The following is a 26591-nucleotide window of genomic DNA, read 5'->3' as shown; positions in this document are numbered from 1 at the left end:
TATATAGACGTGAAATTTAGTACAGGTGTCCACTGTGCAGCCTGACCTGAATGTCCTTCTTCATACTCACAGTTGCCAGTGCCTGTGTGTCTTGTTATACTCATCTGAGGATGGGCACTGGTACCTCATTATTTGTACAGGCGCACCTTGGGTGTTTGGCGTCCAATCTTGCATTTTGCCTGCCCCTGTGTTTATCACCCAGACTATGAGATGTTGGTGCCACCTGTGTCTCCACAATTTGCCTCGTGTAGGGGGTGGTTGGGGCGGGCAAAGCCTATATGTCAAATCCTGATTTCTACTTGCTGGGTCTGGGCAGTGTGTGATGTTTGTCTGGACATACACTCAAGGTGCAGTGACCCAGTCATGTTGGGCATGTTTTCAGCATTACCTATGCAGCATGTGTCTCAAGTTCATGGATATGGTCCCAGGTCATCCCTATTTTCGCCAACGCTGTGTGGTGCAGATGCAGTGCTGGATTGTCCCCAGGGCCTGGGTGCTATGTCAGACTCCGTTTCCTGTCATTTGCTATTGTCTCATGCTCTCCATGGTATTTCAGTGGCATGGTGGCTCAACCAACTGTGTGTTTCATGCCCTACATCGGTACCTTGTTTAGTAGATGTTAGGGATCTTCCTTTTCAGGCTATGCAATTTAACCTATGTAGATTGGACTCATGTGACAGATGTGTACAGGTGTCTGATTACTTTCTGTCTCTCCACCCTGCCCACAGCATCGTCGGGGGACACAGAGGGAGACATGGACACAGACCAGGCGGAGGGACCGAGCACCAGTGCCAGCCGTGACATCGAGGCTGGCACATCGAGTGGGACAGAGGCGGAGGAGAGTGTGGCCGAGGACCTGTCGACTGGCACGTCAGAATACGAAGCTGACAGGTCCGAGGAGGATGTCTCCGAGTGGGCGGAGGCTGCACCAGCAGCTGACAGCGGAACAACACCTCGCACCGCCCCCTCCGTTCCCATCAGCCGCCTCCCACTTGCTCGTGTCCCTTCCCAGCGTGCCCGGTCACCGCATGTCTCCTTCATACCAGGCACCGCACCCCCTGCCCCTGTCTCCACTGCTGCCGCCCATGCCGAGTCTGTGGACATCCAGCGGCAGCTGCAGGTTGGTCAGGCTGCGATCCTTAATGTCCTCCATGCCCACGGCCAGACCCTCAACAACATCGAGGCATACTTGGAGGGCATTCATTCATCGCAGGCTGACCAACGCAGCTTGCTTCGGTCGATAGACTCGACACTGACTGCAGCAGTGGGTGTCCTGCAGCGCGACCTCCCACCACCTACCCCTGCCCCATCCACACTTCCCACTCCCATGCCTGTCCCACGTACACCCAGACGTCGGCATGCACCCACATCAACAGACACAGGCACCACACCAGCAGGGAAGGTCCACTGCACTCCTCCTGACACGCACACACAGGGTGAGGTAGGCACACCCACTGGGTCGGGGGGCAAACGTGTGACACGCAGCCAGAGTGGGAGTCCGCATTCCACCCAGTCCACTCCCTCCAAATCCCCTCCCCTCAGCTCTCCTGGCCACCTCTCCCCCAAAGACTCCTTCATGGCCGCTCTGTCCCTGAGCCCCACAGTGACACCACCCCGCAGGCGGTCAAGGAGGTCCCCGGTCAGGGTGCTTGATTCCCCACCCCTGTCTACACCCTCCCACAGTGGCGCTGCGACCCATCCCTCTGACCCCCCCCCCCTCCTTGGGGCCTGTGGAACCTTTGGGTGCAGGGGACTCCCTGGAGGACCTTGCAAAGGTGTGTAGTGCCATCCTGGCCTCCGCCTTTGGCCCTGCCCCACCCCCTGTGGTGGAGTCCTCCATCCCTGCACCCACAACGCCTACCCTTTGCCCTGATGTCCCTGCGGTGCCTGGTGCTTCCCCCCCCTGATGCCCTCACCCCTGTGGAAGACGACGGCATGTAACTGTGCAGGCAAGCTAGGGGACACGCATCCCACTGTGTCCCCCATCCAGCTGAGACTTATCGACTGCCCTATGGGCTTTGTGAATATTGAACTGCCTGCGATCCACGGACACTGTGATCATGCTGAATAAAGCTTTACTTTTTTTTTCATTCTGACACTACTGCTATGCTGGTATTGGTGTTGGTGGGGCTGCTACATGGTTTTGGGTGGTGTTTATGTGTTGGGTGTGAGGGAAATGTAGTAGTGGGCTGCTCATTGGGGGGACCCTGGGATCTGTGTGCCATCACAAGGTGTTAGCTAACTTTCTGTGTTCATGTAAGCAGTTACTGCATGGTGCAATTGTCCCAGGGTGTATTCCTCCCTCTGTGTACCCTGATATCTTCCCTGCAGGGTGTTCCCAATATTTAGCGCAGAGCTGTGTCTACATGAGCTGTGTGTGTGACGGAGTCCTTCTACTTTTGCCATGCATGCAGGGCCATGTCTCCACCAGCAACATTCGTGGCATCCTTGGTGATCACTGTACATGTGTATGGAGTCTGTTGACATGAGTTTATGGGGACATGTTCCCTTGTAGGCAGTATGCATGTGTGTACTTCCAGCCTCACACACATGTGTTACACCCCTCCTGTCTCAGGGCACTGCTGGGAGGACTCTGCACCCACCCCTCCTGTCTCAGGGCACGGCTGGGAGTGTTAGGCGCCCACCTCTCCTGTCTCAGGGCACTGCTGGGAGGACTCTGCACCCACCCCTCCTGTCTCAGGGCACTGCTGGGAGTGTTAGGCACCCACCCCTCCTGTCTCAGGGCACTGCTGGGAGGACTCTGCACCCACCCCTCCTGTCTCAGGGCACTGCTGGGAGGACTCTGCACCCACCCCTCCTGTCTCAGGGCACTGCTGGGAGGACTTTGCACCCACCCCTCCTGTCTCTGGGCACTGCTGGAAGGACTCTGCACCCACCCCTCCTGTCTCAGGGCACTGCTGGGAGTGTTAGGCACCCACCCCTCCTGTCTCAGGGCACTGCTGGGAGGACTCTGCACCCACCCCTCCTGTCTCAGGGCACTGCTGGGAGGACTCAGCACCCACCCCTCCTGTCTCAGGGCACTGCTGGGAGGACTCAGCACCCACCCCTCCTGTCTCAGGGCACTGCTGGGAGTGTTAGGCACCCACCCCTCCTGTCTCAGGGCACTGCTGGGAGGACTCTGCACCCACCCCTCCTGTCTCAGGGCACTGCTGGGAGGACTCTGCACCCACCCCTCCTGTCTCAGGGCACTGCTGGGAGGACTCTGCACCCACCCTTCCTGTCTCTGGGCACTGCTGGGAGGACTCTGCACCCACCCCTCCTGTCTCAGGGCACTGCTGGGAGTGTTAGGCACCCACCCCTCCTGTCGCAGGGCACTGCTGGGAGGACTCTGCACCCACCCCTCCTGTCTCAGGGCACTGCTGGGAGGACTCAGCACCCACCCCTCCTGTCTCAGGGCACTGCTGGGAGGACTCAGCACCCACCCCTCCTGTCTCAGGGCACTGCTGGGAGTGTTAGGCACCCACCCCTCCTGTCTCAGGGCACTGCTGGGAGGACTCTGCACCCACCCCTCCTGTCTCAGGGCACTGCTGGGAGGACTCAGCACCCACCCCTCCTGTCTCAGGGCACTGCTGGGAGGACTCAGCACCCACCCCTCCTGTCTCAGGGCACTGCTGGGAGTGTTAGGCACCCACCCCTCCTGTCTCAGGGCACTGCTGGGAGGACTCTGCACCCACCCCTCCTGTCTCAGGGCACTGCTGGGAGTGTTAGGCACCCACCCCTCCTGTCTCAGGGCACTGCTGGGAGGACTCTGCACCCACCCCTCCTGTCTCTGGGCACTGCTGGGAGGACTCTGCACCCACCCCTCCTGTATCAGGGCACTGCTGGGAGGACTCTGCACCCACCCCTCCTGTCTCAGGGCACTGCTGGGAGGACTCTGCACCCACCCCTCCTGTCTCTGGGCACTGCTGGGAGGACTCTGCACCCACCCCTCCTGTCTCAGGGCACTGCTGGGAGTGTTAGGCACCCACCCCTCCTGTCTCAGGGCACTGCTGGGAGGACTCTGCACCCACCCCTCCTGTCTCAGGGCACTGCTGGGAGGACTCAGCATCCACCCCTCCTGTCTCAGGGCACTGCTGGGAGGACTCAGCACCCACCCCTCCTGTCTCAGGGCACTGCTGGGAGTGTTAGGCACCCACCCCTCCTGTCTCAGGGCACTGCTGGGAGGACTCTGCACCCACCCCTCCTGTCTCAGGGCACTGCTGGGAGGACTCAGCACCCACCCCTCCTGTCTCAGGGCACTGCTGGGAGGACTCTGCACCCACCCCTCCTGTCTCAGGGCACTGCTGGGAGGACTCTGCACCCACCCCTCCTGTCTCTGGGCACTGCTGGGAGGACTCTGCACCCACCCCTCCTGTCTCAGGGCACTGCTGGGAGTGTTAGGCACCCACCCCTCCTGTCTCAGGGCACTGCTGGGAGGACTCTGCACCCACCCCTCCCGTCTCAGGGCACTGCTGGGAGGACTCAGCACCCACCCCTCCTGTCTCAGGGCACTGCTGGGAGGACTCAGCACCCACCCCTCCTGTCTCAGGGCACTGCTGGGAGTGTTAGGCACCCACCCCTCCTGTCTCAGGGCACTGCTGGGAGGACTCTGCACCCACCCCTCCTGTCTCAGGGCACTGCTGGGAGTGTTAGGCACCCACCCCTCCTGTCTCAGGGCACTGCTGGGAGGACTCTGCACCCACCCCTCCTGTCTCAGGGCACTGCTGGGAGGACTCAGCACCCACCCCTCCTGTCTCAGGGCACTGCTGGGAGGACTCAGCACCCACCCCTCCTGTCTCAGGGCACTGCTGGGAGTGTTAGGCACCCACCCCTCCTGTCTCAGGGCACTGCTGGGAGGACTCTGCACCCACCCCTCCTGTCTCAGGGCACTGCTGGGAGGACTCTGCACCCACCCCTCCTGTCTCAGGGCACTGCTGGGAGGACTCAGCACCCACCCCTCCTGTCTCAGGGCACTGCTGGGAGGACTCAGCACCCACCCCTCCTGTCTCAGGGCACTGCTGGGAGTGTTAGGCACCCACCCCTCCTGTCTCAGGGCACTGCTGGGAGGACTCTGCACCCACCCCTCCTGTCTCAGGGCACTGCTGGGAGGACTCAGCACCCACCCCTCCTGTCTCAGGGCACTGCTGGGAGGACTCAGCACCCACCCCTCCTGTCTCAGGGCACTGCTGGGAGTGTTAGGCACCCACCCCTCCTGTCTCAGGGCACTGCTGGGAGGACTCTGCACCCACCCCTCCTGTCTCAGGGCACTGCTGGGAGTGTTAGGCACCCACCCCTCCTGTCTCAGGGCACTGCTGGGAGCACTCTGCACCCACCCCTCCTGTTTCGGGGCACTGCTGGGAGGACTCTGCACCCACCCCTCCTGTCTCAGGGCACTGCTGTGAGTGTTAGGCACCCACCCCTCCTGTCTCAGGGCACTGCTGGGAGTGTTAGGCACCCACCCCTCCTGTGTCTGGGCACTGCTGGGAGGACTCTGCACCCACTTCTCTTGTGACTGGGCACTGCTGGGAGTGTTAGGCACCCACCCCTCCTGTGTCAGGGCACTGCTGGGAGGACTCTGCACCCACCCCTCCTGTTTCGGGGCACTGCTGGGAGGACTCTGCACCCACCCCTCCTGTCTCAGGGCACTGCTGGGAGTGTTAGGCACCCACCCCTCCTGTCTCAGGGCACTGCTGGGAGGACTCTGCACCCACCCCTCCTGTCTCAGGGCACTGCTGGGAGGACTCAGCACCCACCCCTCCTGTCTCAGGGCACTGCTGGGAGGACTCAGCACCCACCCCTCCTGTCTCAGGGTACTGCTGGGAGTGTTAGGCACCCACCCCTCCTGTCTCAGGGCACTGCTGGGAGGACTCTGCACCCACCCCTCCTGTCTCAGGGCACTGCTGGGAGGACTCAGCACCCACCCCTCCTGTCTCAGGGCACTGCTGGGAGTGTTAGGCACCCACCCCTCCTGTCTCAGGGCACTGCTGGGAGGACTCTGCACCCACCCCTCCTGTCTCAGGGCACTGCTGGGAGTGTTAGGCACCCACCCCTCCTGTCTCAGGGCACTGCTGGGAGGACTCTGCACCCACCCCTCCTGTCTCTGGGCACTGCTGGGAGGACTCTGCACCCACTTCTCCTGTCTCAGGGCACTGCTGGGAGGACTCTGCACCCACCCCTCCTGTCTCAGGGCACTGCTGGGAGGACTCTGCACCCACCCCTCCTGCCTCAGGGCACTGCTGGGAGGACTCTGCACCCACCCCTCCTGTCTCAGGGCACTGCTGGGAGGACTCAGCACCCACCCCTCCTGTCTCAGGGCACTGCTGAGAGGACTCAGCACCCACCCCTCCTGTCTCAGGGCACTGCTGGGAGTGTTAGACACCCACCTCTCCTGTCTCAGGGCACTGCTGGGAGGACTCTGCACCCACCCCTCCTGTCTCAGGGCACTGCTGGGAGGACTCTGCACCCACCCCTCCTGTCTCAGGGCACTGCTGGGAGGACTCTGCACCAACCCCTCCTGTCTCTGGGCACTGCTGGGAGGACTCTGCACCCACCCCTCCTGTCTCAGGGCACTGCTGGGAGTGTTAGGCACCCACCCCTCCTGTCTCAGGGCACTGCTGGGAGGACTCTGCACCCACCCCTCCTGTCTCAGGGCACTGCTGGGAGGACTCAGCACCCACCCCTCCTGTCTCAGGGCACTGCTGGGAGGACTCAGCACCCACCCCTCCTGTCTCAGGGCACTGCTGGGAGTGTTAGGCACCCACCCCTCCTGTCTCAGGGCACTGCTGGGAGGACTCTGCACCCACCCCTCCTGTCTCAGGGCACTGCTGGGAGGACTCAGCACCCACCCCTCCTGTCTCAGGGCACTGCTGGGAGGACTCAGCACCCACCCCTCCTGTCTCAGGGCACTGCTGGGAGTGTTAGGCACCCACCCCTCCTGTCTCAGGGCACTGCTGGGAGGACTCTGCACCCACCCCTCCTGTCTCAGGGCACTGCTGGGAGTGTTAGGCACCCACCCCTCCTGTCTCAGGGCACTGCTGGGAGGACTCTGCACCCACCCCTCCTGTTTCGGGGCACTGCTGGGAGGACTCTGCACCCACCCCTCCTGTCTCAGGGCACTGCTGTGAGTGTTAGGCACCCACCCCTCCTGTCTCAGGGCACTGCTGGGAGTGTTAGGCACCCACCCCTCCTGTGTCTGGGCACTGCTGGGAGGACTCTGCACCCACTTCTCTTGTGGCTGGGCACTGCTGGGAGTGTTAGGCACCCACCCCTCCTGTGTCAGGGCACTGCTGGGAGGACTCTGCACCCACCCCTCCTGTTTCGGGGCACTGCTGGGAGGACTCTGCACCCACCCCTCCTGTCTCAGGGCACTGCTGGGAGTGTTAGGCACCCACCCCTCCTGTGTCAGGGCACTGCTGGGAGGACTCTGCACCCACCCCTCCTGTTTCGGGGCACTGCTGGGAGGACTCTGCACCCACCCCTCCTGTCTCAGGGCACTGCTGGGAGTGTTAGGCACCCACCCCTCCTGTCTCAGGGCACTGCTGGGAGGACTCTGCACCCACCCCTCCTGTCTCAGGGCACTGCTGGGAGGACTCAGCACCCACCCCTCCTGTCTCAGGGCACTGCTGGGAGGACTCAGCACCCACCCCTCCTGTCTCAGGGTACTGCTGGGAGTGTTAGGCACCCACCCCTCCTGTCTCAGGGCACTGCTGGGAGGACTCTGCACCCACCCCTCCTGTCTCAGGGCACTGCTGGGAGGACTCAGCACCCACCCCTCCTGTCTCAGGGCACTGCTGGGAGTGTTAGGCACCCACCCCTCCTGTCTCAGGGCACTGCTGGGAGGACTCTGCACCCACCCCTCCTGTCTCAGGGCACTGCTGGGAGTGTTAGGCACCCACCCCTCCTGTCTCAGGGCACTGCTGGGAGGACTCTGCACCCACCCCTCCTGTCTCTGGGCACTGCTGGGAGGACTCTGCACCCACTTCTCCTGTCTCAGGGCACTGCTGGGAGGACTCTGCACCCACCCCTCCTGTCTCAGGGCACTGCTGGGAGGACTCTGCACCCACCCCTCCTGCCTCAGGGCACTGCTGGGAGGACTCTGCACCCACCCCTCCTGTCTCAGGGCACTGCTGGGAGGACTCAGCACCCACCCCTCCTGTCTCAGGGCACTGCTGAGAGGACTCAGCACCCACCCCTCCTGTCTCAGGGCACTGCTGGGAGTGTTAGACACCCACCTCTCCTGTCTCAGGGCACTGCTGGGAGGACTCTGCACCCACCCCTCCTGTCTCAGGGCACTGCTGGGAGGACTCTGCACCCACCCCTCCTGTCTCAGGGCACTGCTGGGAGGACTCTGCACCAACCCCTCCTGTCTCTGGGCACTGCTGGGAGGACTCTGCACCCACCCCTCCTGTCTCAGGGCACTGCTGGGAGTGTTAGGCACCCACCCCTCCTGTCTCAGGGCACTGCTGGGAGGACTCTGCACCCACCCCTCCTGTCTCAGGGCACTGCTGGGAGGACTCAGCACCCACCCCTCCTGTCTCAGGGCACTGCTGGGAGGACTCAGCACCCACCCCTCCTGTCTCAGGGCACTGCTGGGAGTGTTAGGCACCCACCCCTCCTGTCTCAGGGCACTGCTGGGAGGACTCTGCACCCACCCCTCCTGTCTCAGGGCACTGCTGGGAGGACTCAGCACCCACCCCTCCTGTCTCAGGGCACTGCTGGGAGGACTCAGCACCCACCCCTCCTGTCTCAGGGCACTGCTGGGAGTGTTAGGCACCCACCCCTCCTGTCTCAGGGCACTGCTGGGAGGACTCTGCACCCACCCCTCCTGTCTCAGGGCACTGCTGGGAGTGTTAGGCACCCACCCCTCCTGTCTCAGGGCACTGCTGGGAGGACTCTGCACCCACCCCTCCTGTTTCGGGGCACTGCTGGGAGGACTCTGCACCCACCCCTCCTGTCTCAGGGCACTGCTGTGAGTGTTAGGCACCCACCCCTCCTGTCTCAGGGCACTGCTGGGAGTGTTAGGCACCCACCCCTCCTGTGTCTGGGCACTGCTGGGAGGACTCTGCACCCACTTCTCTTGTGGCTGGGCACTGCTGGGAGTGTTAGGCACCCACCCCTCCTGTGTCAGGGCACTGCTGGGAGGACTCTGCACCCACCCCTCCTGTTTCGGGGCACTGCTGGGAGGACTCTGCACCCACCCCTCCTGTCTCAGGGCACTGCTGGGAGTGTTAGGCACCCACCCCTCCTGTCTCAGGGCACTGCTGGGAGGACTCTGCACCCACCCCTCCTGTCTCTGGGCACTGCTGGGAGGACTCTGCACCCACCCCTCCTGTCTCAGGGCACTGCTGGGAGTGTTAGGCACCCACCCCTCCTGTCTCAGGGCACTGCTGGGAGGACTCTGCACCCACCCCTCCTGTCTCAGGGCACTGCTGGGAGTGTTAGGCACCCACCCCTCCTGTCTCAGGGCACTGCTGGGAGGACTCTGCACCCACCCCTCCTGTTTCGGGGCACTGCTGGGAGGACTCTGCACCCACCCCTCCTGTCTCAGGGCACTGCTGTGAGTGTTAGGCACCCACCCCTCCTGTCTCAGGGCACTTCTGGGAGTGTTAGGCACCCACCCCTCCTGTGTCTCGGCACTGCTGGGAGGACTCTGCACCCACTTCTCTTGTGACTGGGCACTGCTGGGAGTGTTAGGCACCCACCCCTCCTGTGTCAGGGCACTGCTGGGAGGACTCTGCACCCACCCCTCCTGTCTCAGGGCACTGCTGGGAGGACTCTGCACCCACCCCTCCTGTCTCAGGGCACTGCTGGGAGTGTTAGGCACCCACCCCTCCTGTCTCAGGGCACTGCTGGGAGGACTCTGCACACACACCTCCTATTTCTGGATATGTACGCTTGGCACATACACGGTGGGGGTACGCTCCATGCATTCGAGGTGAGGGTACGAGTTGTACTTACACTGGTGGGGTGGGGGTACGCTCCATGCATACGGGGTGAGGGTACGAGTCGTACTTACACTGTTGGGGTGGGGGTACGCTCCGTGCATACGGGGTGAGGGTACGAGTCGTACTTACACTGGTGGGGTGGGGGTGGGCTCCATGCCTACGGGGGTAGGGGTACGTGTCGTACTTACACTGGTGGGGGTGGGGGTACGGTCCGTACGTCCGCGGGTGAGGGTACGAGTCGTACTTACACTGTTGGGGTGGGGGTACGCTCCGTGCATACGGGGTGAGGGTACGAGTCGTACTTACACTGGTGGGGTGGGGGTACGCTCCATGCATACGGGGTGAGGGTACGAGTCGTACTTACACTGGTGGGGTGGGGGTGGGCTCCATGCCTACGGGGGTGGGGGTACGTGTCGTACTTACACTGGTGGGGGTGGGGGTACGGTCCGTACATCCGCGGGTGAGGGTACGAGTCGTACTTACACTGGTGGGGTGGGGGTGGGCTCCATGCCTACGGGGATGGGGGTACGTTTTGTACTTACACTGGTGGGGGTGGGGGTACGGTCCGTACGTCCGCGGGTGAGGGTACGAGTCGTACTTACACTGGTGGGGTGGGGGTGGGCTCCATGCCTACGGGGGTGGGGGTACGTGTCGTACTTACACGAGTGGGGGTACGGTCCGTACGTCTGCCGGTGAGGGTACGAGTCGTACTTACACTGTTGGGGTGGGGGTACGCTCCGTGCATACGGGGTGAGGGTACGAGTCATACTTACACTGGTGGGGTGGGGGTACGCTCCATGCATACGGGGTGAGGGTACCAGTCGTACTTACATTGGTGGGGTGGGGGTACGCTCCGTGCATACGGGGTGAGGGTACGAGTCGTACTTACACTGGTGGGGTGGGGCTGGGCTCCGTGCATACGGGGTGAGGGTACGAGTCGTACTTACACTGGTGGGGTGGGGGTACGCTCCGTGCATACGGGGTGAGGGTACGAGTCGTACTTACACTGGTGGGGTGGGGGTACGCTCCATGCATTCGAGGTGAGGGTACGAGTCGTACTTACACTGGTGGGGTGGGGGTACGCTCTGTGCATACGGGGTGAGGGTACGAGTCGTACTTACACTGGTGGGGTGGGGGTACGCTCCATGCATTCGAGGTGAGGGTACGAGTCATACTTACACTGGTGGGGTGGGGGTACGCTCCGTGCATACGGGGTGAGGGTACGAGTCGTACTTACACTGGTGGGGTGGGGGTGGGCTCCGTGCCTACGGGGTGAGGGTACGAGTCGTACTTACACTGGTGGGGTGGGGGTGGGCTCCATGCCTACGGGGGTGGGGGTACGTGTCGTACTTACACTGGTGGGGGTGGGGGTACGGTCCGTACGTCCGCGGGTGAGGGTACGAGTCGTACTTACACTGTTGGGGTGGGGGTACGCTCCGTGCATACGGGGTGAGGGTACGAGTCGTACTTACACTGTTGGGGTGGGGGTACGCTCCGTGCATACGGGGTGAGGGTACGAGTCGTACTTACACTGGTGGGGTGGGGGTACGCTCCATGCATACGGGGTGAGGGTATGAGTCGTACTTACACTGGTGGGGTGGGGGTACGCTCCATACGTACGCGGGTGGGGGTAGGGTCCGTACATATCCGTCCCCACGCTATGTGATGCTTGTGCGGGCTGTACACAGGCCTTTGCCACGTGGGTACGATCCGTCCCGCCATTGTTGGGGTGACGTGGGTGTGGGCGTGGTACGTCTCGTACCCACGCTCTTCAGGCGTGGGTACGGGACGTACCGGTCTGGTTGTGTTGCCGGTTCGCGTGGTGACGGACTTCCGTTGTGGCGGTCGCTGGCTTAGCTGGACACGCCCCCACCCCCTCGTAGTGACCAGGGCATGGGTGTCAGGTATGTCCTGGGCATGTGTGGTGTGTGACTTTGGTGGGGGTTTTGTGGCCTGCCCCGGTCCTGCCACCCCCACCCCACCCCACTTTCCCCCCTCCCTTAGTTATTCTGACCTTCTGCGGCGTCTGCGTCGTAACCTGTAGAGGAGGTGGACTGCTATGAGGGCCGGGATGACACGTAGGTTCGGGTCCATGTCTGTCCGTCGCGTACGGGTCCTCCTTGTTTGCGTCGTCCTGTGTGTCCGTCGCGTACTGGTCCTCCTTGATCGCGTCGTCCTGTGTGTCCGTCGCGTACTGGTACTCCTTGATCGCGTCGTCCTGTCGCGTACTGGTCCTCCTTGTTCGCGTCGTCCTGTCTGTCCGTCGCGTACTGGTGGTCCTTGTTCGCATCGTCCTGATTTCCCGGCAGTTTTTGGCAGCCGGAAAATATTCACCGTGCGGGATGACGTCGGTGCGAATCGTGATTCCTGGTTCGTGAATGGCAGGCTGCGAGCGTCCCGACGTCAGGTCGGCGCTTTCCCGGATCGCATTGGTAGGTTTATATTGTTCGGTCGGGCTTTTTTACGAATCGTACGGAAATGGTGTTCCGTGCGAATCGTAATTCCTTGTTTGTAAATTTTGACGACCGGGTACGCGTCGGACGGAGAATATGCTCCGTCCGACGGTTCGTTCCCGGTTTTTGCCGGATCGTGATCGGCACCTAATTCTCTGAATGTTACCATTGTGGAGCTTCGTCTGCTTTATGCACAAGTAGCTCATCTTTATAGTCACGTTATACAATATTTTTCTAGTTCCATTCAGGCAACTCCACCTGGAGCTGCACCTCCAGCACCAGTACATGCCGGGGTTCTTGTGATAAGCATCAGGTAAACATATGTGTATTCTCTTTGGCAGCTAAACTAATTTGCCAAGCAGTAATCCCTTTCATAACACAAGCCAACTGTCACAATTTACTGAAAAATCACCCAATCTCTATTTACAGTGCCACAAGACACTTATATGTTTCATTAAAAACCATTAAAACCAATTAGAAAATTATATGTAGTGCACAATTCATAAAATAACACATTCAAAAACATCTATCAATATAAAAATCCAATGTAGGTTGCTACAGAAGAAAATGTAGGACAACCAATTTTGTATAAGAAAATATTACAACACATTCTGGGCCAAATGCATGACCATGACAATTTGCGAGTCGCAAATTGCGCTCAATTGCAAGTCGCGAAATGCCATGTACAACAGTGTCTGAGACACTGTTTGCGATTCCAAATGAGGTCGCAAATTGCATGCTTCATGAATATTCATGAGGCACTCACAATTTGCGACCCCAATGGGAATGGCTGGCCCTCCCAGGGATGGTTGCCTGCTGGGCTCAACAGACCGCCATGGCTGGGACTGCTTTTAAATAAAGCAGTTCTTTTTTTCTTAAATGCAGCCTGTTTTCCTTAAAGGAAAATGGGATGCATTTAAAACAAGAAAACGTTTTTGTGTCATTTTTAAGGGCAGGTAGTGGTCCCCGGGACCACTGCCTGCCCCTAAAAAAGTATTTTCCTCTGCATTCACAAAGTGCTTTACCACCCTACCAGTTGCACAATGCGCTCAGACTCGCTGCTAGGAAGGGACGCCCTCGAAACGCCCCTTCCTAATGGCAAGTCGCAAATCATATTACGCTAGTCGCAAATAAATTGTGACTCGCTAAGTGTTAGCACATGGCCCTTTTGTATTTTGCATGCGCAAAGGGGTTGCAAACCTGTTTGCGCATGCAAAATAGGATCGTACATCTGGCCCATAGTATCCTATTTACATCATATGTACTTCATATTAGACAAATAAAAACAGTGAGAGAAGGTTATGATTTTTGTATGTCATCAGATCGACAAGAACAGAAAATAGAATAATAAGACAAGAGAAAAATAAACAAGGAAACAACAGTACACGTAATCCTAGTTCATAAACTAATCTAAATCAAAAACTTCGATTGCCAGACATGTATATGTTCCAAATATTGTTTTTACAATGGCTGGTCGGTGTATTGGATTTAGTTCACCACAAGCGTTGAAGCGTTTCGGTGGTTTATGAAGAATAAAGACCACCTTTATCGAGACAAATTTAGAATGTCTCTCCTTAAACACACTTCAGCCAAAATCAATTAGGGCTAGTGTGCTACTGACGTATGCACTCCATGATTACGAAATCAATCCGCAGTATACTTGGATAAAAATACTCCTTCCTATCACACTGTGCCATTGTGATTATTCTATTAACTATTAGCTGGAAGTCTCAGTTGTGTCCAAATGTCCCGATGTTTCTCCAGGCTTGTTTGTCCCAGATGTTATTTTGTAGGGTCCATAGACTCCTGTCTTTATGCTGATCTGATTATATTATTTGTACTTCGGCGTCCATGCGTCCGGTCTCTACTTATCTTGTGATAAGCCCTGTCATGATTAATTCTGTGATGTGTAAACATCCTTACAATTGTGAGGACTTTCTCTTTTGGATCACACAGAAAATAGAACAGATTGAAGCTGTCTTCCCACACACTAGACCTGTGGAGAAACACTGGATTCTATGTGTTTGCCCAGTGGTCTGATGCCCCCTTTAGCGGAGTGCAACACCTGGGGGTTGGTGTTTACATTGGTGTGTATACTGTGCTTTGGCACCCCCTCCATGAGCGTTTTATCGAGCGTTCATAAAAAAGTACAAGATGAACACTGGGCTGGCCCAGCCCTGGCTTTGTGGATGACATTGGTGAGAATGTTCCCTATTGTATCCGATATGATTCTGGCTAACATTAAAGGTGAAGCCATTTGTTGCAGGTGTGCCAATGCCTAGGGGCAGTGGTAGACACTGATCGGCAAGGCAGTTGCCGATTATTATTGCTGATGTCTATACATCCTAAGGACGCAATAATTTGGAATTCAGACCATTCACACAAGTACAGAGTAAATCCCCTCCAGACAAAGAGGGTAGATCGGTATTTCCTAAAAAGGGATGGAACAAAAATTTCCTGCAACAGAAGCCTAGGTCTCGTGCAGGTTCGCCTCACCGGACGCTTCTGAACGTAGATATGATTTACGTGACCGCTCAAAAATGAAAACACTGGAGAGGTTCCAGGTTCCAGATATCCCCATTCACGTTCCTTACAGGAATCATCAGATCAACAATTTGGCAGAGGGGGGCAACAGGATCGCAGTCAGGGCGAGTCCATGCAACAATGGCGAGACCCGCAGCACCAGTTTGACATGAAAGTCAAATGGGAGGTACCACCTCAGTATCGAACACCATTTCAGAAGAAAAAAGGTGCCGCTTTGACTGCAAAGTATGCCCAGATGGTGAGAACCCTCCTCCTCCTAGACAGGAGTTGGGCGGTAACTCTCCTCGACAGCACGGAGGAAGTTACCATAGTGCAGCAGACACTCCACCAGCATCTGGAGGAGAAAGCAACTGACACTTTTATAACAGTAGAAACCAGGGACATCCGTGTATCTCCTTTTGATAGACTCTATCAAGTAGACCTCCAAATTGAAGGTGATATGAAACACAAAATAAATGCAGTCTTTTAGGACAATTTGGCATCTCCCTATGACAATTTACTTGCGGAGGTCGATTGGCCTCCTTCTTTTGTCCTCGTTTCCTAAAGGGGCGAGAAGCTAATTTTACCGTCTTTTTCTCAATATGTTCCGGAGGAGACTAAACATGCTTATGCTTTGGAGTGGGCTCTGGCCCCGGCTCCGGCTTTGTATCGCAATCAGGTGGGTTGGGTTTAGGGATTAACATTTACATGTAAATCCTTTACGTTCTACTCCTTAGCCACAGCCTCGATATTCTATCAAAAGAGATGCTAAGGCGTCCATTAGTGAAATCCTGACTCAATTGGAATATCAAGGTGTTATTGAGCCCTGTGTCTCTTCTTTGAATAATCCGCTTTTTCCGATATTGGAATCGGACGGTTTAGAACGTATAGTTTTAGATTACATTAATTTGAAAAGTCATGTTCGTACATTTGCAGTCCAGAATACACATAGCTCTGCATTTGGTAAATTACATTGTTCGTAAAAAATACAAAACTACACTATATATTTCAAATGGATTGTTCAGTCACATGTTAGCTTTAGAGAGTCGTAACCTGACCTCATTCAGCATTCTCTGCAATCAGAGATGCTATGCGAGATTGCCAATGGGGTATAGGAATTAGCCGGGGGTTTCTGCGGTATGCAGTGTTTCGATTTTACATGAAATTGACCCAGATGCATTTTCTTATGTCAATGATATTTACTTGACGGACGATGAATTGAATTTGCATCACATGAGTGTAGACTGCATAATCACTCATTTTGCTATGTTAGGTTATAAACTTAACTTTTCAAACTCTCATATTGTTTTTTTGGCCATTCTTTTTTTTGGTTATGAAATGAATAATGAGGGTAGAGGTTTGGCATCCCACTGTTTGAAGAAATGTGCTCAATTGCAACCTTTGTTTACCCTAAAAATGTACAATATTTGCTGGGTTTGTTTAATTTTGGCAGAACATACATTGCAGATTATGCCCAGCGTATCAAACCTCTATATGCATTGATACAACCTTTTTTCTCATCTTCCAGTTGGCTTCTTGAACGTACCACACTTTAGCGGTCTTTGCAGTCAGAACTGCTTGCTACACAATTCTTGTTAACAAGAGATAATTCTACAAATCTAGTCATAAGAATTGTACCAGGAGCATCAGGATTCACCTAAGTGACTATTAATGAAGGGGACATGGTTCCCATTGCCTAAAACTTGCATTTACATACTCCAGCTGAAATGTGTTTTTCCTGTACTGAAAAGATTCTGACAGCAGTGCAGATAGCGATTCTGAAGGAACGCTCTCTGGCTCAAGTAAAACGCATATTCTTGGTTTCAACTGTGCCTGCTTTGGAAGCGGTCACAAAGGCAAGTGTGCCCAATTCTAAAGCTCTGCATCCTTGCTGGATACAATGGGCTAGTTCATTGATGTTGGCTGATGTCAATTTCATTTTTGATCTATATTTGCAAGCACAAGAAATTTTGCAGCATGAACAGGTTCATCCTCCTACTTTGTCCCTACTGCTGCCTGCGCTATAGAGGCAGGTTCCATAGTAGATGGAGATCTTAAATCTTCCTTGGTTCACACACAATCCCTTGGGGATTGCACAGCACAATTGGCTGTGTATTGTGCATTGCGGATTCATGATTTCAAAGGAGTAGCTGCATCATGTTTCATATCTTTGGAATAGAGATGAGAATTCCACTTTTTTGGTAAAGAAAGGATTTAACATTACTATTTAAGAAATTACACTTTTAGCTCTATTTCGTTTTATTTCGGGTCACTGATTGTTTGAGATGGCCAGTGTAGACCCAAGCCAGTATTTCTCTGCTCTGCCTGCAGCCTGTCTCCAGCACTTTGTGAATTCCATCTAGACAGCCACAAGCAAAGGAAGGGTGGGTGTGACAGGGAACTCATCTGCATTCTTCTGCATTCTGGTAGCTCTTCCTGGACAGGAAGAGAGAAGGGGAGCTGACACTTACACCTTAATAGGAAGTGTTCACACAAAGAGCTATTACCCCCACAGATAGCCTGACAGATAAGCTGGATGGAAAGGGGACCTGTGCCTTTCAAGGGCCTGTTTTGCTACAAGGATTGCCACTCTGCTTGACTGCTACTCTGGAAGAACTGCTTCTCTGTTTCACTGTGCTGCCCTGCTGTCTGCTGATCTCTGCCCTGCTGGTAACAAGGCCTGGGCCCTTCTAACCTGAACCCAGAGTGACTCCAAGGGCTTGCTGGCTTGGCCTCTGTTCTGAGGTTTTTGGGCCATCAAAGACTTCCTTCAATTCTGCAACATCATCCAAGTGGTTCCAATCCAGTCCTGGGGTCTTGAAAGATAATGCCTGCTGTCCAGAACCATCAAAATTGATGCAGTGATGACTTTGTACAGATCTGAACAGATGCTGTATCCTTTGACATGACAGTGCCAATTCAAGGACATCCCTGTGCCGCTCGACGATGACGCAGACCCAACTGCGAGGTTTGACGATGACGCAGAACCTGCATTGCAAGGGGTTTAACAACGGCACAGGAGACAACTGTGAGTTTCAACAATGAAGCAGTGCCTGCATCATATAGGGATTGATGCCGATTCGGAACCCGACTGCGAGGATCAACGATGGCGCATCTACCCGACTGCATGAATCAGAACGGACGCATCAAATCTTCATTGCCGACGTTTGTTCCATCCAAGGTACTTTTTCAATGGGATCTGCATGAGTACTGTAGCTGGCATGTCTGCCATCACAGTCAGCCTGAACTTTGGATTTACCCTGGCCAGTGTAACCTCAAGTAACCCCTAAGCCCTGTTGGACTCTTAATTACTTACTAGATTTTGATTTATTCTTTAAAAATTCATAAATCCAGTTATACTAATTGGATTTGTTGTTTTGGTCTTGTGTTACTCATAAAATTATTATCTATTTTTCTGAAACTGTGTGGGGTATTTTTGTGGTGTTTTCATTATGCTATTGTGTGTGTGTGTCTTGCACAAATACTTTACACATTGCCTGTTTAGATAAGACTGACTGCTCTATGCCAAGCTACCAGAGGAAGAGCACAGGTTATATTTTAATGTGCATCTTGCTTAACCTAACTAGGGTCCCTAAGGTGCATACCTCTGCCAACTACAGACACAATTTCTGCCATTAACAGAGTGCGAAGCCAATCTGTGAACATCCATGCATCTATCCATCTACTCTTTCCAGCTCCTTCCACTCACCTTGGCCATCCAGATAGTCTCTTTTATCACTCTGCTTAACCGTTCTACCATGCCATTGCATTTTGGGATGATACAATGCACTTTTTAATGCTTTATCCCATTCTTGTAAAGAAGCTCTTCTATCTCTCTTTACATTAATTGAACTCTATTATCTGTCGATAGGCAAACCTATGCTCCTAAACACTTTTCACACACAGTCAATCACATGATTCTATTTAATGCCACTAATATACAACAGCTCGGACCACCTGGAATACATATCCAAAATTACCACAATAAACATTTGCCTACCTCCAGCTTCATTTGGACCAATAATGTCCAATGCAGTGTCACTCCACGGAATCTTTGGCAACTCTCTAACCACCATGGGCTGTACAAGTGGCTTCGGGATTTTATCACTTGTGGAACATTCCATATACTCTCTCTCAAATCTCTATACACTAAGAACCATCCTGGGCCAATAATAAGAAATTCTCAATCTCTCATTTGTCCTGCGATGCCTCGATGGCCTTGGTGTGTCATCTTCCTTCTCACAACTTCTCTGAAACACATAAGGGGAATCAACCTGGTGCCCCTGCATTGCAAGCCCATGCTTTCAGAGAGGTTCAACAACAATGCATCGCCAATTTGTGTGGCTCAGGACCAATACCACCTACATCTCCAGGATCGACGCCAATGCATCCCCTTCTTTGCTCCTCATATCACATACATGATGTTGGCGCAACCCTGAACCAAGGTACTGTTTTCAGTGGGACAAGGCTGGTTCCTGTATCTGACCCGCGCTTCATCGAAGTTGATCTGAACTTTTGGATTTGACCCAGTTCGGTGTGACCAGATAGCCCTAGTTGGCACTTAATGCTGTTAAGCACTATATTTCAAGATATTCTTGAAAAATTCATAATTCTGGTTCTGCTTATTGGCATTTTGTTCTTGTTTTGTAAATTGAATTAAGCTCTATTTTTCTAACCAGGTGTGGTATCTTTTTGTGTGGCTTTTTCACTATTTAACTGTTTTAAGTGTTGCACAAATACTTTACACATTGCCATTTAAGTTACACCTGACTCCTCTGTGCCAAGCTAACAGAGGATGAGGACAGGTTAAATTAGGGTGCATCTTACTTGCCCTAACTCGGATTTTGTTTCTTGCTTGGGCAGGGTGCATACTTCTGCCAACCAGAAACCCAGGGCCTTATTTACAAATGCCTGCAACACTTTTACGGCGCAGGTGCATCACTTTTTGTGATGCAGCGTAAACAATGTGCCACGTTGCACCATATTTACAAGGTGACACATCTAGGCAGATGCGTCACCTTGTAAAGCCCTGTGCCACATAATACCTGCATCAAGTATGATGTATGCAGGGTGGGGGTTCCTGTACTTCAAAGCCTTGTACAAGTGGCACATTGAATTCTATAAGATTTCAGTGTGGCACTTCTAGGACGACATTGCAATACATTGAAGATAAGCCTCCCCCACTCATTGCTGGATTTGCATCATGCTTGCGACACAACTCCAGCAATGCGTGACATTTACGCCGACAGATATGTCAGGATTCCTGACTTATCTGTCTTTCCTTGCGACATGGAGCGCCATACAATAAATAGGGCGCATCCATCGTGTCGCAAGGAGGGTGCAATGAAAACTGTTGCATCGCTGTTTTGTTGCAGCGATGCAACAGTTTTCATAAATAAGCACCTTGATTTCTAACTGTTGCCCTTATGATTACCTATGATTGATTTGGTTTGTCTCCTCTTCTTTAATTGTTGAGCGTCAGCCTTCCTTATTACTTACTATCAATAGCTGTACGGTATGGAGAGGTGGGCTATAGGTGAATTCAATCCAGTGAAAAAAGAATTTAGTAGAATTTGAGCCTGATTTGATTTGTTGAAAAGTATTTATCTATTAAATTTTGCACAAAGAAATTGGCACTCAAAAAACTGTTTAAAAAAAAAAGAATCACAGAGAAGGAAAACTCGGTTCACTACAAAAACAAAACGATTGTTACAATAACAAACTATTTATCCTAAAAATGTCAAACTCCTATTATATGATCTAAATCAGGCAAGTAAAGGTTAGGGGTATGCAAAATTGCAGTATATTGCACCAGCACATTTGGTTACTTTTGAAAGAAGATGTAAACTTTGCTATGCTTGTATATCTTCTTTTAAAACAAGTATGTGTCAGTCCTTCATGGCCGCAAAAGCCCGCCTAAGAAACCTTAAGCTACCATATGCACTTTTATTCCTGGCTCGCCTACGGGTGGTGTATCAGTCCCGTACTCACTTCTTTGATACTCCAGAGGAGGTTTTCAAGTGGATTGACGAGACTGTGCGGCTGAGAGTGCCTACGCCGCCTGGCAGGGAATCGGACTCTTCCTCTGGAGAGGCCGCCCGGAATGAGTCGAAGAGATGGCAGCGGATGGGAGACAGGTGGTCACGCTCCAGGAGGCGCTCGGTGTCGGGTGGGGCTGCGGCAGGGGATGGTCTGGGGCATAGACACTGACTTACGATATCCTGTTGCTTGGGGTTCGTTGGGGGTGGGGGGGGTCTCTCGGGGTCCCACTGTGCTCATTATAGTTCTTGAGATGTATTGGTTGGGGAAACACAGGAGTGGGCTGGTTTTCCGCCGGACTTGTCTGGGTCGGGATCTGGCCTGAGGTCCATGGGCTACGAGTTTGGGATCCATTGGATGGGGCAGTACCATCTCCCCGGTTGGGAGCTGGGCATTCGCCCGCCGCGACAGATGCTTCAGTGTTCTTGAGGTATGGGGTGGGGGGTTTGTTGGGGGGGAGTTGTTATGGGTTCTGTGTCGCACTTTCTTGGTGGGTTTCCGATATTGGTTCTACACCTAGCTGCAGTCCTCTATGGGGGTGGGGGATGAGGTTCCTTCCCAATGGCTAGTGAACAGATAGAGGACACAGGAGTCCCAGGTACCCTCCGAATTCTAAGCTGGAACGTGAGGGGGGCACTTGAGAAAATTAAGCGAGAGGCGATATTGCATCAGGCTAAGAGGGCTCGGGCGGATATTCTTATGCTACAGGAGACACACCTCTTGGGTACAAAGACCCCGTGTTTGCAACAATATGGGTATCATCAGATATTTCATGCGGGGTTCGCCAGGGGGTCCAGAGGGGTGGCGATCCTGGTTCATCGGAGGGTCCCATATGTGCATGTACAACAGTGGATAGACCCGCAGGGTTGCTATCTATTCATCAGGGGTATGATTGGGGAAGCCCCCGTGATCTTGGGAAGTGTGTACGCCCCCCTCCCTTACAGTGGTCTTTTGTAGAGAGGGTTTTGGCCCTATGGGCGGATATGCCGGATATGCTGTCTATCGTGGGAGGGGACTGGAATGATGTCATAGATCTGGCCAGGGACCGGAGTGGGGGGGAGGGCGGTGAGCGGAGAGGTGGCTCAACGAAACTCAGCTCCCTAGTGACTAGTCTGGACTGGGTTGATGTCTGGCGGTGGACTCATGGGGATAGGCGGGAATACACGTATCTTTCAGCAGTTCATGCCACTCTCTCAAGACTGGACTATATATTTCCTCCCCGGGCGCGCGCAAGTGGAGTGATACGCTCGGAGATTCTCCCCGCGGCCTATCGTTTCATTCTCCAGTGTCCCTTGAGCTGGCTATGGGCAGAGGGCGACAGGCATTTCGATGCGGCTTGTCGCCGTGGCACCTACAGAATGCAGCCTATAGTACTCATATGAGGGAAGCCAGTGCCCATTTTTTTGCTTCCAATGAAGGGTCGGTGTCGAGTGTGGGATCTCTGTGGGAGGCCTTGAAGCCAACTTTACGCGGGGTGGACATCTCCTGGTGCTCGGCGGCTCACCGCAAACGTAGGGAAGAACTGATGGGAGCGGAGGCCTCCGTAGAGGCACTCGAGCGACAGGCTAGAGAGGAGGGAGGACGACGGTGGGTGAGGCAGCTGCTCCAGGCTCAACAGTCATGCGCAGCCCTTCTTATGGATGAAGCCCGCCAGACTTGGCTGGTGACACGTAGCAGGATTTATCAGTGGGGGGACAAGTCCGGGAAGATGCTATACCGGCTCTGCCAGGGCGCCTTTCACACGCAGACCCTTCCGGGCTTAATAGACGATACAGGAGCCCCGATCACTGATCAGCTCCTTATAGCTGAAAACTTTGCTGCCTATTATGCGGAGCTTTATGCCCCCCGGGAGTGCCTTCCGGCGGCCACCATAGAACAATTTCTAGCCGACCTACCCCCTAAACAGATATCAGATGAAGTGCGGGATCGTCTGGAGCTTCCGCTGAGGGAGGAAGAGCTTAGCACGGCCTTGGGAGAACTTAATTCGGGGAAGGTGCCTGGGCCCAATGGGTTTCCGAGTGAATTTTTCAAAAACTATAACGTACAATTGGCCCCTTACTATCGAGCTGTGGTGGAGGAGGCCAGGGAGAAGGGCATGCTTCCCCCAGACTGGAGACATGCGGAGGTGGTGGTATTTCTCAAACCCGGCCGGCCCCCAGAGCAGCGGGCCTCGTATCGACCTATCTCCTTCCTCAATGTGGAGGCAAAGGTCCTGGCCAAAGCATTGGCCAATCGCCTTCTGCCCCACATTTCGATTCTTATACATCCAGATCAGGCGGGATTCATGCCCAAGAGGGCAACCAGACACAATATAAGGCGGGCGCACGTGGCAGTGGCGGCGGTTCGGCAGACCGGGGAGCGGGCGGCATTATTGTTGGCGGACATGGATAGGGCCTTTGACTCTTTGAGCTGAGTATATCTGTTTGCCTTATTGCGCCGACTCAATCTGGGTCCGCATTTTCTTTCCTATCTCCAGCTCCTATACACGGACTTGACGGCTGTGGTGCGGGTGGCGGGGGTGACGTCTACAGTCTTTCCCATACAACGGGGCATGAGACAGGGATGCCCCCTGTCCCCGTACCTGTTTGCGCTGGCCACGGAGCCGTTGGCAGCGTGGGTGCGTATGGATGTGCAGATTCGGGGCTTCCAGTGGTCTCCGGAGGTGTCAGACAGATTCGCATTATATGCAGATAATGTCTTGTTTTTCCTTACGGAGTTAGACGCGTCTCAGCCACGCCTCCTGCGGATCATACAGATCTTTGGAGAGTCATCAGGATTGTATATGAATCCCTCCAAATCCACGCTGTGGATGCTGGGGGATGGCCCGGGGCCTGGGGAATGGGCGCAGGATATTCAGCTGGCAGTGGGAGATTGAAATACTTGGGGGTGTTCCTGTCGGAGGCCCCGGAGCTTTCCTGGGACTGCAATGTAGCGCCAGTATGGGAAAAGATCCGCACAGATCTCAAGACCTGGTCTCGAATGCCATTGACGCTGTATGGCAGGTCCACAACATTTAAGATGGTGGCGCTACCTAAGCTGCTATACCAGCTGCAAAACTATCCATATCCGATCCCGCCTCGATGGTTCCGTCAGGTGAACTCCGTGTTGGGGCCGTTCCTGTGGGAAGGGGGTACAGTGCGAGTGGCCCTTAGAACGTGTTTCCTATCCTCGTATAGCGGAGGACTTGCGTCTTTGGATGTCTTATCCTACTATCAGGCCTCGCACATCCTTGTTCTCAACGAGTGGTGGTATGGGGATAGGGGAGACCCGGCGTATGCACTGGAAAGGGCACTTATGGAAACTAATACATTACACACTATCCTGTACTCGGCGTCGGTGCGCAGCAGCCTGCCGTCGGTCACGCGAGTAGCTTTCCTGGTCTGGCGCCCGACATTGCGTCGGATGGGCTGGTGGAATGTCCTAACTGAAGAGACTCCCCTCTGGAGTAATGGGCGCTTCCCAGAATTGATGGCACTGAGAGGTTTCCGCGGATGGGATGCCATTGGCATCTCGACATTGGGAAATGTTATGAGTGGTACGACACTTAAATAATTTCAGGCCCTGACCCCCAGTCTGGAGGGTCTGACATCGCTCCCAGAGTTTTGCCCACTAGAAGCGAGACTTTTTATGGGGGATCTGGGGACCCGAAAAATTTCCAGGATCTATCAGGCCCTAGTGATCCATTGTTCTATGAAGCTTCAGAAGTTGCGGGAGGATTGGGAAACCGACGTGGGGGCCTTAGATGAGGACGACTGGAGAGAAGCCCTGGCAGCCCCAAGGGAAGCAGCTATAGCGATGCGGCTGCGCCTTATACAATTTAAATATCTACACAGGGTGTATTTTACTCGGGCCAGGCTATTCCGAGCGGGTTTGATTGCTGCTCCGGACTGTCTTCGGTGTGGTCAGGAGGAAGGGACATTTATACATACTATATGGCACTGCCCAGCGCTGGACCGATTCTGGAGGGGGGTAACTACTTGTCTAGCTGAGGTGCTGGGGTGGGTGATCCCGTGCACGCCACGCTTTACATTACTACATGTCATGGAGGGCATCGGGGGCAACATATATAAGCGGCACCTGCTACGGCTGGGCCTCACGCTGGCAAAGCGGGATATTGCCAGGGCATTCAAGGCACCTAGAGCCCCATCGCTCACAGCATGGAAAAATGGCCTAGATTTTTGTATGGGACTGGAATTGCCCATATTTGTGGCCCGAGGGTGTCCACGCAAGCACTACAAAATATGGAAACGATGGGCGGATTACCGGGGGTTGTGGCTGGAGCCACCAGTGGAAGACGAGGATTAATCATGGGGAGGTCTAGGGGGACTAGTTGGGAAGAGGGGGCGCGAGGCAAGAGGGGACTATTGGGGGATTCATCTTATTACAGTACGATGTGGCAGCGGGGCCTTGGGGCTGTGGCAGGGAGTTCATGGACATGGTGCGACGCAGGGGATGGGGTGGGGGGAGTTGGGGGGGGCTGTTAATGTTCAAGATATATTTCCGATAAATGTACAAATAGATTTCTATGGAGATATGCTGCAATGTGATGCTGTTGTTGACTCTGATATTCAGGGTCTTGTAATATCTGTGCAATCGGCTAATAAACTATGTTTAAAAAAAAAAACAAGTATGTGACTAAATGGTCAGGAGCAAGATATTGTAAGGAAACTATTAAGAAGACGCAAACGAGGCAGAATTCGAGAAGTAGAGCACCTTTTCATAACCTTTTGAGTACTCTCAGCAGGTTGTACTTCGGAGTACAGGAGACGCATTTGGGTATGCAGGGCACCTTCAAGACAGGAAATATGATTTGGACATCAGGAGCGGAGTTAACATTCAGGGAGCAGGTTTTGAATTCCTTCTGCAGTCATAGATGCCGTATAAAATAGAATGTACATTCTATTATTGCTGCGAAGTTGCAGGAGTAGTTCTAGGCTTGCCAATGCGTTAACATCCCATGCAAGCACTGGTATAAGCACCAACCAGAATTACCTTGTGTTATATCCTGTGTCTCCTAGTTCCTTGCTGCTCAGCCTGTGTGAGAGTGATGTAATAGAATGTTCATAAGTTCATGGTTTGGATGAGTGGTCAGTTGGAATGAGTGGGGCTGAGCAGAAGGATGCTGCTTCGTTGGGGCATGTACCATCTTACCTGTAACTGAATAAACCTACATAATCTACACTACTGGCTACTGGACTGATTACATACAAGGCCCCTACTTTGTCTACAAAACCTATGGGCACTACAGCCACTCAGCATCTTTCATCTATCGGTAAAACTTATAAGATATTCAGAGTTTGGTCTGGGATTCTCTGTGCTGCAGATCGAGCAGCACAGCCCATATGCTACTCTATTGCCACAAGACAAGAGTGTCCATCATCTAAGACAAGGCTGGGATTTTCTTTCTCAAACGTTACATGGTGCAGCCCGGGCCCTGCCATCATGGTTACCACTACTATCTAACTGCCCCATGAAATTCAGGCAGCTTGTGCTGCCAAGGCCCGTGTTTATGTCAACCACTGTTGTATTCAGACTGCAAGCCATTTTTCAAAACATAAACAAGGACGGGGACCATAAATGCAAGGCTGTACACGTCTGTGAAGGAAATACCAGGCTTGCTTTCCCTCTGTTG

This window comes from Triturus cristatus, chromosome 5_2, assembly GCF_964204655.1.
Source record: "Triturus cristatus chromosome 5_2, aTriCri1.1, whole genome shotgun sequence".
NCBI classification, from domain to species: Eukaryota; Metazoa; Chordata; class Amphibia; order Caudata; family Salamandridae; genus Triturus; species Triturus cristatus.
The sequence above is the reverse complement of the archived record's forward strand: the minus strand, read 5'-3'. Positions refer to the sequence as shown.